Source organism: Ambystoma mexicanum, chromosome 2p, assembly GCF_040938575.1.
Source record: "Ambystoma mexicanum isolate Mex_15411 chromosome 2p, UKY_AmexF1_1, whole genome shotgun sequence".
In the NCBI taxonomy this organism is placed as follows: Eukaryota; Metazoa; Chordata; class Amphibia; order Caudata; family Ambystomatidae; genus Ambystoma; species Ambystoma mexicanum.
The window spans coordinates 369,658,712-369,673,574 of record NC_090923.1 but is presented as its reverse complement, the minus strand read 5'-3'; positions in this window follow the sequence as shown (position 1 = coordinate 369,673,574).

Sequence of the window (14,863 nt, the reverse complement as noted above, 5' to 3'; positions counted from 1 at the left end):
GGAAGTGATATTCTGTTTGATTTGTGCTATTCCTGAATACCTGCTCTCTCCTCACATCTATTTAATTGCCTTTTGGGGGGTTGATTGGTGTTGCAGGGGGAACCGTTAACCATGGTGCCATCTATACCAAACCAACTCAAAAGTATTCTTTTCTGTGCTGCATTTGTTTTTCTGGTCATTACTTGATTCATAGTGCATTAAAGATATTATTCAGTGTTCTGTCACCCCATTGGTGATTGTTGTTTACCTATTAAAATATATTGTGATTAAATTCTAATTACATAAATAAATATCACCTTTGCAAACTAGCCTGATTCCTGGTTCAGTGTGACCGGGTCTTAGGAGAAGGGTGTGATATGAGTGGTATATCGTTCGGAATATTAAAGAAAGCACAAGTGGATAAAGTAAAAATAGAATGTAACGCAGAAATGGAGGAAGGGTTTGAGGAGCTGAAAAAAGCAATTTGTACAGCCCCTGTTTTAGGAATTCCCAATTATGCTGAGGAATTGTATTTGTTTTCACACACAAATGGGACAGTCATGACAGCAGTACTTACACAGTGAACTGCATTGGGGTACAAACCTTTAGCATATTACAGTGGAATTTGACACCCAGTTATGAGAGGCCACTTTTTTTGCGGACAATCTTTGGCTGCTGCCTCGTTCGCAATTGAGAAGTCTACAAGTATTGTTATGGACTGCTCTCTGAACCTCTTCGTGGAGCATACTCTATTTGCTATTTTGGAGAAACCCAAAGGCACATTTATAACACAAATAGCTTCAGTTTATGAGGTAACGATTTCTAATCCAACAATTAACATTGTAAGATGTAAAATAGTGAATCCTGCCATGTTTATAGCCGAGCCAATAGGGCTAGCACATTGGAAAAGGAGGGGCCAACTCTGTGCAGACGGCACTGTGGTGCAGCACCCATCCTTACGGGACAGGCATATTAAGGCACTATAACTCCCAGTGGCCATAGCAGTTGTTAAATGCTCAGCTCATACTAAGCGAACAGATTCGATCTCTTGTGGGAACGAAGCCACAGATGAAGAAGCCAAAAGGGTTGCAAATACCCCAGATATTTTCAGTTTTGATACTGAGAGTATTAAAGAAAAAGTAGTTACAACCATGGTAGTGCAAGAAGGGTTTAATAAATTGTCAATAACCCAGCTAATGGAGATTCAAGGGAGTGCACCGCAGGAAGAGCAGGAACTACGGAAATTAAGGGGTTGTACTTTATCCCCAATGGAAGCATTATGGCGACAAGACAGCATTGGAAAGCCGGTGATACCAGTAGCATTATTAAAGGTTGCGCTTGAACAGCTGCATTACCCCGCTCATGTAACTAGGGAGAGTCTTGCTGCTACAATTGCGGAAGACTGGTTCATTCGGAATTTGTTGGAACACGTTGCACTTTTTATGGTAAACTGCATCGTGTGTCAAAGGTTTAGTGCTGGGCATACACTGAGAACAATTAGAGGGGTAATACCTCGACTGAATGGTCCATTTCAGCATTTACATATCGACTATGTCTATATACTGCAAGTATGTAATGGATATAGATATCTATTAGTGGTGATGTGTCCCTTCTCCAGGTGGATCGAGGCAAGTCCATGTACACACCCTGATGCCACTTGCACAGCAAAGTTTTTAGTGTGCAAAGTTTTCCAGAGATGTGGTGTGTGTGAAGTGCTGAAATCAGACAATGGGCCACATTTTGGTAATGACTTATTTGACAAAATAGGGCTTCTAGTGAACATAAAGCACACATTTTCTTCTGTTTATCACCCGCAAGCGAACAGCTTATGTAAGAGACTCAACGGCCTCCTTAAAGAAAGGATTGCCAAGATTAAATTGACTTTGAAGAAGGGATGGCTATATTGCCTACCCCTACCTTTATATGACATTCGGAATCAGCCAGTATCAGACCATCATCTCGCCCCTCATGAACTAGTGACAGGGCTGCAAATGAGAATGCCCCTCACTCCTCTAGCTAGAAGTAAAGGTGAGGCCCAGAGTGTACCTAAAACTTTAGGTGATGAATTACAGGACTATTTGACATGTATGACCTGTAGCATCTCTCTCATTTCAAATCAAGTCAACTGCAAGGGGGGGTTGGTCTCAGAACACAGAAGAAGACTATTCAACAACCAACCCAATTCAAATACTATCAGCACCTAAGTTATATGTTTGAGACCTAGTTCTTATTAAAACCTTTACTAGAAAGTGGCATGAGCCATGATTCAATGGTCCCTTTTGCATTGAGAATAAAACCCCTTCAGCTGTAAAGATTCAAGGGAGAATAGGTTGGCTTCACCCAGGGGACTAAAAAGCCTATAGAGGTGAGACCCGCCCTCCCGCTGTCCCTCCAAAAGTAAGATAAGAAGATGAATTTCAGCGCGTGCAGACTCAATCGATGATGAAGAAGAAGGACAATAAAGCAACTGCCAGTCGATGATACAGATTTCTCTTGAATTGAAATTCAAATGGACACTCCTTATAGATATTTTAGTAGGAGTGCAAAGACTTGCTGAGAATTTCAGGACATTTGAAAAATCTACTTTAGAAATACACATTGAAGTATCAAAGTTATGCCTAAACATCAGTTCTTGATCAGAACTCATTTTGTCACCATGGGTATCAAGCATAGTATTGCAGTTTAGAAGTGGTAACAATATTGTGGCATTCAGGGTTGGTGAGCACATTATTACAACTACAGATTGTATGCATAAGTCATTTTACATTTTTTCTAAATTGCAAAGAGGGGATTAATTATTCTTGCACTTACCTATGTGCAAACAGGTCAAATCTGTGCAATTTGTATAATTTTCACTACGAAGTGCAAATGTAAGACTAATGTGTCGTTTATGCCATGTTTTCATACTTTGCAATGAAAATTGAGTACATTCTGGCTGCCATTTACGCATGGCAGGCAGCATTTACAATTGATTCCTGTTGAATCCACCTACCGTTTGCTATTGTGAAATGCTGGCGGATTCCAATATGAATCCATTGATGTTATGACATCATGAAAACAGTATGGGGTTTATTGTGATGTTCCCTGTAATTTGGCAGCAGGGAGTCATTGCGTGTAGACATACACGTAGGCTGCCAAACTTTGGTCATTTGGACTGCAGAGGGCAATCTGCAGGGCAAAAGGCAGCATACAAGCATGGACGGCATCTTTTGCCTTGCACTTTTGCACTCTGTCGTGCTAAATGACTAAACGATGATGCCTGTCAAGCACTCATGGCAAGCAGTGTTTTATTGTAAATGCTGCTTGCCATGCAAGCATGGTAGGCAGCGTTTCCAGGTGTCTACAATGGATCCCTACGCATAAAGCCAGCAGGCACCATAGGTGTCCCCAGCATTTGCACCGGCCTAGAAAATGCATGTCGGAGCAAATGCTGGGGCGTTTGTATGGCAGGGAGGAAGGGAGGCGGTAGACACTCAAGTTGCGTTCTGTACCACCATACAAATGGACGAAAATGAGCGTCACTTTAATGCATGGTGAAGAGGGAGAATCAGAACGTGTTCTCTGTCCCGGAAGACCCTTCAACAGATAGAAGAATCTGCGACAAAGTGGCTGTCGTTCATACAAACTCGCACCCATTCCCACTGCTCCCACAATGGACAATTATCATGAGAAATACCCTCCCAGCAGACTCTACAATCCACTAGCAGTGCGAATCTTACCTAGAGTGAACGAGGAGGAGCAAGACGGAGCTGGAGATGGTTATATGGACAGACTCGACAAAGCACCAAGAAACCAAGCCACTTGTCGGTAGACATGAAGCACACATGCTATCCGCACACCCTGGACACTCACACATACTCAACTACACGAAGAACACAGGTATACAGCTCTATAGCTAGAGGACAGTGACATATACATACTGTCTCCACGTTTATTATTTTTCCATTAGGCCTGCTACAGCACTGCGGTAACGCAAGAAGCAAGAAGAGTTTGTGTACATGCTTGCAGACGCTTACATGCAAATAACCCCATGGTGTGACAGGAGCACTCAAAGGACCTAACAGCCATAACGCACTAACCTACAGACCATTAGAAGATGTGGCTTAAGAAATCTAGCAGGCCGTGATTGGCTTAGGAATGGGACCCCAAGCCTCACAGAATTATGCCCAAGCAGAACTACTGTGGCAGGAGCGAAGCCGACATCAAGGTCGCAATGTTGCAAATGACATTCCTCACTCTAAACCTAAGTAACACCGGCTGCCATGTGACCTGGCAAAGCTGAGGGGCTGCCAAGATTGAGGCCTTAGAAGGCCTTAGAAGAGCAACCTGTTCCGCCATCCAGACAATAGCTGCAACAAAGTCGTTACAGTCACGCTACAGTTCTGCGTTGGGAACCGGAGCGTGCTCATTACAGCCATGGGCTACACACCGTCATGATGCTGACACATAGTTGCACCTCACAGATATATATTTACACAAGGCACCATTCACAGGTGTTCCGCGACTGGAAACAGAGTTAGTCCCAGGCTCGGGGGGCTTGTGGCTCATCCAATCATAGCCAAGGTGTAAAGAAGCCACAAAGACAGTTGTAACACCAATTAAGCATTAACCAGCAATGCATTAGTTAAGTTCTTGTCCTAAATGCAAAACGAAATGAACTCCATCTCAACATGCATTTAAGCATTATACAGTCTCATACAAGTAGCATTGTACAACAATTTTACCAACATGTTGGCCGCTGCATAGCGCCTCAGTAGTGAGGCAGAGCGGCGTTACCTGCACCCGACCTCATGAGCGAAGGATGCCTTCCACAGTACTTCGCCACGTCGCCCGCTACATCGTACCCCTCACGGGCGGAGGGTGTTTGCTGCATACCGAGCAGTACAGCGTTCCTCCCCACACAGTAAAATTAGAGCGCGTTCCCGAAACGCGGGATTGCTTCTCCCTTCCTAGACTCTGTTCCATCCAAATCCAATTTAAACTCCTGTGCTCCTCCTGTGCTCTCTAGTAGACCAACGGTCCGTTGAGCTCTTGTGCTTTCTGCTCTACGCGCTGTTTCTTCACGCACCACTGAAAAGAGATCCGCTCAAACTCCCCAAGCACTTATCATCCGTGCACTGAACAGTCTCTGGAAACATACTTGGCACATATATATTACGTCCAAGGCAGCTTCCATCTTCCAGCTTCCAGCTTCCTGCTGATAGCTCCTCCTAATTCGCCTTCTCACAGGGGGCCCTGGGCGAGGTTTCAGTATCCTTTCTCAATTCAGCGCCACATCCATATTCAGCTGGGCTTGATTCAGCGCCACATTCACTTTCAGGCAGCTTCCAGCTTCCAGCTTCCTGCTGATAGCTCCTGCCAATTCCTCCTGGATGGTGGTTGCTCCTGCTGATAGCTCCTGCCAATTCCTCCTGGATGGTGGCTGCTCCTGCTGACAGCTCCTGGATGGTGGTTGCTCCTGCTGATAGCTCCTGCCAATTCCTCCTGGATGGTGGCTGCTCCTGCTGACAGCTTCTGCCAAACTCCACTTCCAGTCACTGTTGGGGGTCTTGGCTTCTGCAGGGATCACTACAGACATCCCATCCTCGTCGCCATTGTAAAGAAGCCACAAACTTGGTAAGTGAAAGCCAGTTTATTTGGAACAGCTTCAGTAACTCACTTAAGACCCCCAACACAGGCAGCATCCAGGGTATAACTGACTTCACTCCAGAGTAAACATCTCCAAGCACACATCATTCCAGAATGGCACAGTAGGCATAAATCCATTCTGGAATTACAGATGATGTGCTTGGCATAAACACAGCTGAAAACCATAGCAACAAGAAAGCATACAAAGGTTTAGCTTTATACAACAAAGCATACAAAGGTTTAGCTTTATACAACACAAGGCACCAGGGGTGGACAGTGGGGGTCACTGACCAATCACGGGCTTACTCACTCTAACAAATTTCAGGTAACAACTTTTTGGGAATGGCTAAGCGTACCACCTGACACTACGCTGTCCAATAACAGACCACCTCCATACGTTTCTATATGGGACCTACTGCTCAACAGCCACTATCTCGAGTGAAGATAGGATTTTGAGACGGTTCCCGAGACTGACGCTAATCATGGCAGCAGATGCTAACAAAACTGGCCTGCGAGCCAGGTTCCGTTGAGAGATGCGTAGACGTTCTTCCATGTATGTGATCCCTGTGGTGCGTTTATTATAATTAACCACAGTAATTCCTCACCTCATGTGTGGACCTGATGTTCTTGATTGGGCAACAGGAATGAGTTAGGCCTTTCATGGACTCGCACCTGTGGGCCCCCAGAGTGGCTTGGCTGGACCAAGGGGGCCTGCCCCTAACAAGTTGGAGGTCCCACTGAGATCTGTTCTGGCACCAGCCCGGCCAGAAGCTGCCTCCTTAGCCATCAGACCCAGAAGGCTGCAGGACCCTCGCGGAAATTGCGAGACAACCGGACAGCGCAACCAGAGATAGGCCGTTGGGAGCCACCGTCAGAAAGCTATACCACCCGCAGTCTGCGAGGTGTCCACGCAGTTCGGAGGGGAGAGACAAACGGTTAACGGGGAGCCAGCGACCAAGCAGTATCGACGAACACAGAAGAATGTAAGTGTGGTCCACATAACAGGCAATGTGTTGTGTAGGTGGTTTTCATGTATGCGGGAGGAGGGAGGTGTAATGTGCGATTAATGTTGCTGCTGGAGTTGTTTTGACATGTGTGTGGTGGTAGGGACCTGAGCAGAGGTAGAAGTCCCTTTTCTGTGGTTGTTCGAGTATCGTGGCGAAGGGCTCAGATGATGAGCAAGGATTGTGGGCCCAGTAGGCTAGCACTGTGACAACTTATATATATGTGGTATTCCTATGTGTTGGACGTTTTAGTTCGGAACATAGATGACGGGTCCCCATAAGGGCTAGCTGGATCTATCCTAGATTGAGGAAGGTGTTTTGTCTGTTTAAGCCTCCGGAGAGAGACGTTTCAGCCGTCATGCAACGCTTCGGTTGCAGCAAACACAGGAAATAAAGAGAATACTCCACCCCTGGAAAGGTGGCAAGACAGATTTGGGGTTATTTTGGGTTTGGGGTGTTTTGTGAGGAGTGGGGAAAACTGGCATTAATTATGTGTGCACAATTGTCTCTTTATTGGATTGAACTTTAGCTTGGTGACGTCAGACTTAGGTTGATGCATAGGACATTGTGTTGGGAAGGCGAGGAGTTGATGTTGTGAAATTGGGATTGAAGGACAGGTGAACAAGCGGCAGTGCGTGGAAGGTACCTGCGCATGGTTGCGGTGGTGTGCTGCACAGCAGCAGTGCTGGTGAAGGCAGGGCTGACTTTGGAGCCCGCTGGGTAAGGTGTAGAGCTGCAGAGTCTCGTAGTGGAAAATATTGATAAACAGTGTACTGTAACCTTTTCCTCCCGTGACAGTGGACATTAAAAACCTTGACTATAGGTCAGGTAAAGGGTTGCTATGCATTTGTATGGCAGGCCGGGGGCCATGTATAGTGGGCGGTAACCCCCATACAACATTTCTGAAAGAAGCCTCCCCCATATAAAGATAAGATAGTAAAGTACAGTAAAAAATGGTCTAAAAGCACAGAAGTGAAAATAGTGAGGCCATCGCCGGCCAACGGCAGCTTCTCTAAAGACGTGCTGCAATCACTTTTGACCCATTTACAGAGTACGTACAAAGCGAAAAGGGTAGCTAAACACATGGAAAAATGTGAACTGTGGAGTATGTTCCAAGAGGACAGGCCATGTATGATGAGTATGAGAGAAGTGAAGGAGGAGGGATCAGACCCCTCTGCTCCGCCTCCCGCACCGCCAAGTGTAATATCTGATGACGTGTAGGAGGAACAGAGAACTAAAAGCAGCAGAGGATTACTCAAATCCCACTTATAAACCACCCCCATATGCCCAAACAGAACAACTACAAGGGATAGGGCAGGCGGCCGGAGGCCCCGACCTCAATGAGGAGTGGCGGAGGAGCGCGAAAACAGAGTTTGCAGGTATTGGACCAGAAGAATGCATAGCCGCACAGATACTACTAAAACTAAAAGGTGCCACAAGGGGGAGGCAGAGGGTGCAATGAAGGCAATAGAGAATCTGGAGCTGTGACACAGGTGCCACGCGAAGGAAGATAGGTCAGAGGAGGAGGGAAATGAGCAACCTCAAGAGGAGGGGTCACCATAGTAGGAAATAACCCCTGCACAGGGAACAGATTATCCCTATTTCCCAATATAACAACCCACAGACAAATTTGTTGTATCCCATCCTGTCGGTCAAACCTAATCCTGCGGAGGAACCTTGCATAATTGAAACGATAGGTGACAAAACGTTTCCTTTCTTGTTGACACTGGGGCGACTAGGTCATGTATACGGAAAGGGACTTTTGCTTTGTCAGGCGATGCCATGAACACACAAGGATTTTCTGGGGCTTGAGAGGTAGCTCCATTTACTGATAACATCTGCTTATCTATTGGGGAGCACGATCTATCGCTACCCTTACTTTACACCAAACATCATTTTTTAAATTCTGTTATTTATTTGAATTTGTAAACCGCCAAACTGTTTCATTGTGGCGCTGTTAAGAAGGCTTACTTGGTTTCATAAGTGCACTAGAAGGCATACATACATACATGTTGCTTCATACATATCCAATAAGTGCTTAACAGTGGTTACGTAGATTGGTGGGCAAGTATATGGTGCCAGCCACATCTTACACGGCGGCAGCTACATAAAGTTGCAAGGTCAACATTGGTAGGCAAGAGCATGGTGCCAGCCACATGTTGCATGGCGGCAGCTACAGACAGTTCAGTGGTCAAAATTAGTATGCATATACAGGTGCCAACCAAAAGTTGCAAGGTGGCAACAACACATATATGCATAGTCAAGGTCAATGGGTAAATGCGTGGTGCCCAGCACAGAATACAGAGGATGCAAGCTACACATGGGTGCATGGTTAGTGTCAACATAGAATAGCATGGGGCCAGTCCCATATTGGACGGTGGCAAGTGCATACTAGTACATAGGTTTCCAATCAACGGGCAACAACGTGGAGCAAATCTCAAAGTATGGCAGGCAGCTACAGACACTTACTGGGGTGGGGGCCGAGGGGGTGGCACAGGCGACTAATGGGGGTGGTGGGGGTGCAGATATACAGGGGGAAGCAGAGGGGTGGGGGGGTGCAGACATACAGGGTGGGGTGCCAACATACAGGGGGCAGCGGAGTGGCAGGGTGGGTGCAGACATACAGGGGTCAGCGGAGGGGTTGGGGGGTTTGTGCAGACATACAGGAGGCAGCGGAGGGGTGGGGGTGCAGACATACAGGGTGCAGCATAGGGGTGGGTGGCTGCAGACATACAGGGGGCAGCGGAGGGCTGGGGGGTCCAGACATACAGGGGCGGCGGAGGGGTGTGGCGTGCCGACATACATGGGGCAGCGGAGGGGTGGGGGGTCCAGACATACAGGGGGCAGTGGAGGGGTGGGGGGTCCAGACATACAGAGGGCAGCAGAGGGGTGGGGGGTCCAAACATACAGGCGACTGGCATACCGTGGTGGACAAGGTTAGACAGGGCCTTTGTTGTGGCCTTGGTTGTCTGGGCCGGCTCCCGCCTCCCGGTTGCTTTGATTGGTCTATCAAAACCAGTGCAGCCAATCGGAGGGGGAGGCCGAGCCCAGACCAAGGCAGCAGCAGAGAACAAAGTGGTCCGGCCATCTTGAAAGGCCAAAGGCACAATGAGGCATCAGTGCCCAGAAAAGAAAAGTGAAGCAAAACCCAGCAAATGGGTTGAAAAAAAGAAAAGGAATGTTGTTCGCTTAGTCATCACAGCAGCCAGCAGAAAACGATTCAATTAGCAGTTTAAATGACAAAAACGCTACATCTGGCACAGAGCACGCCGAAATTCAGCGCTTACCCCCATAAAATGCACAGCGTCCGATGGATGCTTGCAGGCAGTTGGAGAAGCATCAGGAGCTATGTAGCAGGGCTCCGCGTGAACAGAGGAGGCAGGAGGAAGTGAATGCAGGGCCTCTTTGTGGCCTTGGTTGTCTGGGCCGGCTCCCGCCTCCCGGTTGCTCTGATTGCTCTATCAAGACCAGTGCAACCAATGGGAGGGGGAGGCTGAGCTCAGACCAAGGCAGCAGCAGAGAACAAAGTGGTGTGGCCATCTTGAAAGGCCAAAGGTACAATGAGACATTAGTGCCCAGAAAAGTAAAGTGAAGCAAAACCCAGCAAATGGGTTGAAAACAAGAAAAGGAATGTTGTTCACGTAGTCATCACAGCAGCCAGCAGAAAACAACATGCACCCGTAAACATACTAGGTTGAGATATAATTAACACACTCAACATGACCATCTCATTCACAGACAAAGGCATAATATGCTCAATGCCAGGAATACACATGCTCACAGTAAGACAACTTCTCCAGGCGTATTGTGGGAGAACAGTGCAGAGGGGGGAGCCAGCAGACCCCAAACTATTCCAGTATGGAACAGACATAGCCCTTGCATGGTTGCCAGGGATTGCGGGGAAGGTATGGAGAAGACCAGGTGAGTATCTCTTCAGACCTGAAACACCATCAGATGAAGAAGAAGGAATGGCACTGGCTGTAGACATTGTAGGGATTGTTGTGCACAGGATTGGATCGCAGTGCATGCATTAGATGACCAAGGGAGAGCATGGAGGGTGATAATTGCAGCAGCAAAAGGATGCAGATTAACCCAGGTGACAGATGAGGAGCTCTTTTCAGAAGTCAGGGGAGAGACAGAACTGATATTAGAAATGGGTGTGCGCTTTTGGCTGCACATCACATACAGGGAAGTAGCCCATAAAATGGCAATGGCACTGGAAGCTGTGCCCCCATTTTTTGAGAAAGACCTGCCAAAGTACCCAAGGACTAATGGACCACAAGTCCCTATGTCGTGGGATTCATAAAAAGCATATGGGAAGTGAAAATAAAATTGAAACCTGGTGCGATACTAACTAGTGTTAAGCAATACCCCCTGACGAAAAAGCAGATGAGAGAATCAACGCTCTCATTCAAAGAGGCATCTTAGTGCCATCAGAATCTCAATGCAACACGGCAGTGTACACCGTGCGCAAGGTGGATGGGGGGTCAAGGCGTTTTATTCAAGATCTCTGCCCACTTTATCACATTATAGAAGCAGAGTATCCTGTAGCAGCAAACCCTGAAATGATCCTGTGTGCAATTCCAGCAGAGGCCACTGCACTTCACTGTTATCGATCTTAAAAACGTGTTTCTGTCAACACCATTGCACCAGGACTCACAGGATTTGACCAGTTTTATGTACAACAAATAGAAGTGGAAACATACTAGGTTGCCACAAGGATACTGTGAATCACCATCCATTTTCAACAGAGTAATACAGATGGACCTGGCAAATGTCCAAACAGACAGCACAGTACTACAATATGTAGATGACATACTCATTTGTAGCAACAGAGAGAGAGAGTGCAGGAACGACTCAGTACACGTACTGATGGTACTGGCAGACAAGGGGTATAAAGTAGATCAAGCTAAACTTCAGTACTGCCAAAAGGAAGTATTATACATTGGCCAGATAATAGCCAAAGACGGGAGACACATAGCCCTGAAAAGAGCAAAGGCAATACAAAACACTCCTCAACCTAAAACAGTAAGGGAGCTGCAGCAGTTCCTCGGATAATGTAACTACTGTAGAGCATGGGTCTTTGATTACAGCTCTTATACAGGTCCACTTTTAATGGCCCTCAAGGAAGTTCAGAGAGAAGCAAAGCCACCGGGTTGAACAACAGAAATGACTGATGCCTTCAACGAATTCAAAGAAGCAATAAGCACAGCACCAGTGCTAGCAACCCCAGATTACAATTTTTTTTTCTGTTTTCACATGCCGATGGCGTAGTTATGAAAACAGTGGTGACCCAAAAGACAAGTATGGGCCATAAACCGGTTGCATATTACAGTACGCAATTGGACACAGTAATGAAAGGGCACTCCCCATGCGAACAACATTTGGCTGCTGCTACATTCGCAGTAGATAAGGCTTCATCATTGCATGGTATGTGCAACAACACTTTACGTAGAGCGTGTCCTCTTTGCAATACTGAATATATATATATTTTTTATTGTTTTTATAATTTTTCTTCAAACAAGATGCAACACAATTAATCATCAAAGAAATCAAATGGTGAGTGACAGTGTTCCATACACCGCCTCCCCGACCCATTCAGTGCATTGTCGATTCCATCTTTGCTAGGTACCCACCAGTCGTACAGTCTTTGACCCAGTCTCTGACAATCCATTGATGGGTTATTTCCAGCCAGGATGTGGGCTGTTTGACCCCAATTTGGGATATAGGGTATATTGGGGCCTCCCCACTTTCAAGATAAACCTATCGCCCCTCATTTGGCCCGATCTGACTCATTGCCATGGCCTGCTCAGCCGAAGCCCACGGCCTGCATCTATGACCTTGTGCCCCTCACCAAGTGCAAAAGCCATATTCCCCTGAATCCCCCCTCTCCCCAAATCCCTCTGTTAACGTCCCCCATACCCTCTACTCCCAACTCCCTCCCCCCGGACCAAAGTGCTGTTTCCCCCCTTCGTTCTCCTGTGGCGCCCGCCTTCCACCTTCCATTCACATAGGTGTGGGACCCTCCACTGTTACTACTCCCATCCTCTACTCTGTAAATTTTTCTGCGTTTGCTGCACTGCGTGCCCTAGGGTGGCCTCAAGTCTTGCGTGGATGCTAGCTCATCTAGTAACTGACCCAGTTCATTTCCAGTGCATCTTCCCCTTCTGGGTCTCTAAATAAGTGCAAATATTCTTCTTCCGCCAGTCCCCATCGACGTATCTCATGCAGCCATATCTGTATTGATGGACCTGTTCCCTTCTTCCACTCCATCGCTATCCTTCTCTTAGCTAATATGAAGAGATTAAAGAACACAGATTACAGAATACAGTTTCAGTGGCAATATGGCAGATGCCGGTTCACTGACAAGGCAAGAGGTGGGTGGAGATCTGTCATGTAAATCGGGGGCAAGGGCTGTTCTGGAGAGGCCGAAGCGCATGTTGCACAATTCCGATGTGGTCCCCCAGTTGGTACAAAGGAAGGAGGTGGTGGGGGCTTCCCAGGAACATCAGTTACAAAGGGTACTGCAGGGAATGGACAAGGGAGAAAGTGCTGAATCACAAGCAAAGCACAAATATATCACAAAGGGGAAGGAGGTACAGAGAGTTCAGAGACGCTCAGATTTTCAAGTAATGCTTACACAAATGTTCATGAGGAGCACAATATGGCGGCGGCTGCCAGACGAGATAAGGAGGGTGGTGGCAGGGAATGTGGAGGAAAGGTTAAGGTACGCCCAGGGGTGGGCAGACATTCTGAATGCAGCTGATGATGCATGGCTGAGAATGAAAAAAGCAGTGTCAGTGAAGGAGGGGGAGGAGAGAGGACCACAAAGGGGCAGGAATGTGAGGTGCCATGACCAGTGCCTGTGGGGGTTGGGGTGGATGATGCACAATGCTATGGGGGTGGCTCTATGTATTTCCGAGAAAGGGGAGGAAGAGGAAGTGGGGGAAGACAAAGACACGGGCTGGCTGGGTTCCGCGGAGGGAACTGTGTGCAACAGAGGGGAGGGAGGACATTTTGGAAAAAAGAGAGGCAATGACTGATTTGGCAAACGGGGTCCTGACAGAATGGGGGGAGGCATGTCCGGACAAAGTGGCAATAAATAAACTGGAGTTCAGAAGGACAGGTGACTGTGGAGTGTGCAATTTAGACGAGGAAGTGAACAAGATGCTAGTGAAAGGTGTAGTGTCAAGAGGATAAATGTCAGAGAATGTCAAATCACAACAGGACGCTTTCAGGGCATGTGCACCAGAGAAGGACATTGACAGGCCCACATATGAAGTTGGTGGTCAGTATCAGCGTGACTTAATAGTGTTTGGGGAGGAAAGAGCACAGCATGGTGAAGCACAATCAGTGGTGCTAGCTCTAGGAAGAGAGAAGATGACTGCATCTGAGCGAGAGTGGCCTGTGACACCTGACAATGACCCACAGCTAATGCCATCCATAGAAGATAAGGAGTGTCATGTGGTAAAGATTATCCTACAGAAAAGCAAGAAGCAGGATCAAAGGAAATGTGAGCGCCTGCTGGCCATTTGGAAAGCAGAGGATGAACTAATGATTCAGCATCTCAATGCATAGAAAGGGCACGACAATCCATTTCAGTGCCGGACATAGATGGCCTGGTGGCCCATGGCAAAAGAAGATTGGCAGGAGCACATGGACATTTGTGTGGCTCATTGGAAGAAAAAACAGAAAGAGTTACCAAAGAAGGAGCAGTTCAAACAGATGGATGTGATAGACGCACAGAGGGAAGAATGGCTGTCATTTGTTTTCCATGGACCACTGAGAGGGTTTTCAGCGACCAGGTATTCACCAGGCAAGATGCTACTTGGGAAAAATATGACAAGCACTGACAAGTTGCTGCTGATACTGACTGCGGGTGCACCTAGGGACTGGGGGGTACTGGAGGGTTACTATTTACTGGAAAGTAAGGGAGAGTTTGACTTGGACAGTGCAAACAAACATGACAGGCACATCAATGGGGTGTTGCTGGATGTGATAGTGACAGAGATGCTCAGAGCTAGAAAGGGCGGGGCATGTAGTTATGGCTGTTTTTGGTGTTTTAGATGCACCCTAGATTATGGCTGATGTTAATAGGTGGCAGTGTTTATGCAATACAGTACAGTGACATGATTTAAATGAGTAAAGACATAAATAAACTGTCTTAGTTTGGTAATGTTTTTTATTTTCTTGCTTCCTTATTGAGTAAGAATAGTTTTATTGCAATGTGCTTATGTAGAAGTAGTGCAAGG